Source organism: Mesoplodon densirostris, chromosome 19 (assembly GCF_025265405.1).
Source record: "Mesoplodon densirostris isolate mMesDen1 chromosome 19, mMesDen1 primary haplotype, whole genome shotgun sequence".
NCBI lineage: Eukaryota > Metazoa > Chordata > Mammalia > Artiodactyla > Ziphiidae > Mesoplodon > Mesoplodon densirostris.
In genome coordinates, this window is record NC_082679.1 from 2,379,843 (window position 1) to 2,383,834 (window position 3,992).

Genomic DNA, 3,992 nt, shown 5'->3' on the forward strand with positions numbered 1-3,992 from the left:
ATGCCAAATGCTCTCCCCACATCACACACTGGGCCTTGGAAGCCACTCTAGGAGGGAGGCATTGCCAACACTCCCCTTGGATGTTGGGGACCTGGAGACTTGGGGAGGGGCTGGAGCTGCCTGAGTCCATCCGACACCTGAGAGCGGTGCTGGGGTTCACAGCCGGGCCATCTGGGTGCCCAGCCCAGGCACTGACTGCTCTGGTCTCCTGTCCACAGGGAGCACCTGTCGTGTCACGATGCTGCCTCTCAGCACCGTCGAGGGCCAGGAAACGGAGGAGGTGCAGACCAAGCCGCCGGAGAAAGGAGGTGAGACACACGTGGGGTGGAAACCTGGGGGCAGGTGGGAGTGGGGAGGGTCTCCAGGGCATGGCTGATGAGGACAGGTTGGCCCTGAAGACTGATCCCAACCTCAAATATCTCCTAGTTGCTCTTCCTGGGAAGGGAGGGCCCTGAGCGGCACCCAGGATGGAACCTCCCTCACATCCCCTCATGTCAGTAGGTCCTGTCACTGCCCTGCTCGGACCCTTCAGAGATCTCCTGGGAGCTGAAGGAATTTGGGCTCCTTTTTGTGGCCTGGACACCCCTGTTGTCTTACCCCAGCCCCTTCACTCACTGACATTCCCTGTCTGTCCCCTGTGAGACTTCAGGATGCAATTTAATGCATGTCTGCAGGCACTGCTATGCAACGTCCCTAACCTTTCTGTGCCTCAGTTTCCTCATCTGTAAAATGAGATGATAATAATAGTTATTTCAGGGAGTTATAATGAACAACCAAACAAGCTAATACTTGTAAGATGCGTAAAAGCGTGCCTGGCACATAGCAAGTACTCCACACATATTAGCTCTTGTCAAGGGTTCACGATGAAGATTTTATTATTATTGTTTCTCAAGCCTCAGAGGGCAAGATGGCCTCATGCCTCTTTCCTCCTCCCGCAGCCCTGCCTTCTGGGGATCCTGATGATCTGCTGAACAATCCCTCCAAAAAGGAGGGAAGGATGTCAGCCAAACTCCTGCCGATCTGTCCCTTGGTAAGTCTGCTTGTTTCCTCGCTTGACCAGAGTCCCCTGGGTTCTGAGAGGAAAGGCACATCCGCCACCCCCTCTGCCCAGCAGAGACGCTTGGATGGCTCAGTGCCCCTTGTACCCTTGAGGATGTAGCCCCAGCTCTGGGGGATGGTTTTCTTGGAGATGCTGCCCTCTTTCCTGCCTTCTTTTCTTTCCTAATTCCTGCCTCTGCTCCAATGTCACCTCCTCCATGAAGCCTCCCTTGCTCACTTTTGCCCCATTTCTCTCTAACCCCCTGCCTTCCTGAATTTTCTTCGGAGTAATTAGTGCTACCTGAGAGCATACCTGTATCTGTGTGCTCATCATCTGTGTTCCTTACTAGACTGGTTCTTGGGGAGCAGCAACCTCCTCTGTTGTTCAGTGGCATATCCCCCTACCTAGAACAGATGTAACCAGCGTTAGGCACTGTATACACATGGGCTGATTAAGTGAGGGAATGAATTACGTGAGGGTCCCTCCTGCGTAGGCACCTGTGGCTTTGTCCACCTGGACACCATTCCTCCTTCTGCTACTAACACCCTTGATTTTTCTTGGGGGACCACCTGTCTCCATGCCCTTCGGATGGATCTGATCCCATCCTCAGACCAGCTCCAGGTATGCCCCTGACCAATCAGAGCCGGCAATGCCAAGGTCCCCCGTGATGGGTTCCAGGCTGGGCACGTGACCCAACCTTGGCCAATGAGGCGTCTGCTCTGTCTCTGGGATTCTTAACAGGTGGGAGGGGAGTTTGGAGCAGCCCTGATGGGGAACCATGGGAGCCCCGGGGAGAGGTCAGGGGAGGCTCAGGGTCAGGATGCTCGCAAGAACACATTTCCTATTAGCGCCTGCAGCAGTCCCAGGGAGGACTCTCTAGAAATGTTATTAGAAAAGAACGTAAGAGTCACAGATTTTGCAAAGCAGTACAAAGATCATCCAAATTCACCAATTGTTAATATTTTTTATTTTCATGTTCTCTCTAATATATATATTTATATATACATTCCTCAGTCTATCACCTTAGATATAGAATATACTCTTACATAAGTGTGGGACTGTTGTAACCTTCAGGCTTTTATCCTTATGCACACTTTCATCTTATCTATGTCCATATTCCTGTTTTGTGAATTAGCTACATACTACCTTTTTTTTGTTGTTCTTTTCCCCACAGCACAAGGTCCATTCTGGTCCAGGTATTGTGCTTAGTAATGTACCTTTAGACCTCTTTAATCTGGAAAATCTCCTCAACTTTTCTTGCCTATGACAACTTTGAAGACCAGAGTCACCCCACCCCATATTGTTTTATTTATTTATTTTTTTGTTTGTTTTTTAACCATTTCCCCGTGAATGAGATTCAGGTAGCTCTGATCTCTGGAACACCACCTAAGTGATGCCCTGTCCTTTTCTAGACATCACATCTAGGTGCACACGAGGTCTGTCTGCCGTCATTGCTGATGTACTTGGAAGAAATACTTGTCCGATTTCTCTACTGAATACTTTCTGATTTTGTTTTCTCCATGAAGCTAGCTAATAAGAGATCAGTTGGGACACCTTTTTCATGAAGCAAAAATCTTAGAAGTGGAGAGCATTCTGTTCGGCCCATTTTGGGTACTTTGCCCACCATAGAACCAATCATCAGCTGAGGGGATGCAGGACCCTAATTGCCCCAGCCTGGGTCACATGACCGTGAGAGTGTGTGTGGTAGAAGGTCCTTACCTTTCCCCAAACGCAGAGAACAGACGTATGGATGAGGAAGTGGTTCTCAACCAGAGGCAATGTGTCCCCCTGCAGACACCTTCAATGTCTGGAAACATATTTAGTTGTCACAGCTGAAGGGGTGATGCTGCTGGTGTACAGCAGGTAGAGGCCAGGGATGCCTCTCAACATCCTGCAATGCACAGCATGCAGCATCCACTGCAAAGGATGATCCTGCCCCAATATGTCCTCAGTGTGGATGTTGAGAAACCCACACTGAGGACATTTTGGGAAGAACTGTTCTGCAAAGATGAGGGCATGGAGTACAAGAAAACCCCTCTCACTGAGCAGCCAGATTGTTAAAGATCCTTTTCTTGGATTATCCTGTTCAATCCTCACACTCCCCTTTGAGAAAGCACTTGTTTATACTCCATTATACAGACGTGTAAACTGAGGCAGGGGAAGGTCAGGTCGCTTGCCCCAGGATCCCCAGCTGTTTGTAGCCAAGTTGGAATTCAGCCCCAGGTGGGCTGCCGCTGAGTGCACGTGCTCAGCCCTCACACTTGGGCGAGTGGATGCTACCCAGGACACTAACGTTCTCCTCTTTCTTCTGTGTTCTCGTTCCTTTAAGCCAACTGTTTGCTTCGCCTATTACTTGGAAACGGATGACTCTGACTCTGATTCCCAGTTTCTTCCTGAACCTTCGAAACCTGGCTCGAACTGCACCTCCCCTTCCAAGCCTGGTGCAGAGTACGAGGAGATCCAGGCGTGGGAATGTCCCCTCTGCTGCCTCAACATCCTCTGCCTTTCCTAAAACCCGAGGTCCCTCTGCTTCCCGCTCTGGACCCTGTGCTCCCAAAACATGCATGCTGGCCTCCTGTGATGTAAAATTCCATAATACAGCTGCTTAAATATGCCGAAATTGATTTGTCCTCCATGTTGGTGGTCTGTGTGTAACCTCTCGGGGCAAAGGTGCAGACATTCCTTGGATTCGGGCAGCCAGGGTCCTTTGACCTTGGTGCTATGTGCCACGTGGCTGGAGACGTCTCACCCCCCACATCCCGTCCACAATGTGGCTCAGGGGAAGGGGGAGGGGAAGAGGGAAGGGGAAGACACACTTCAGTCCTTCAAAGGGCAACTCCTACGAGATGCCCAGATCACTTTTCCTCAAACCTCATTGGCCAGAACATAGTCACATGACCACATCTAGCTGCAAGAGATGCTGGGAAGTGCAGTCCTTAGCTGGGCAATCCTG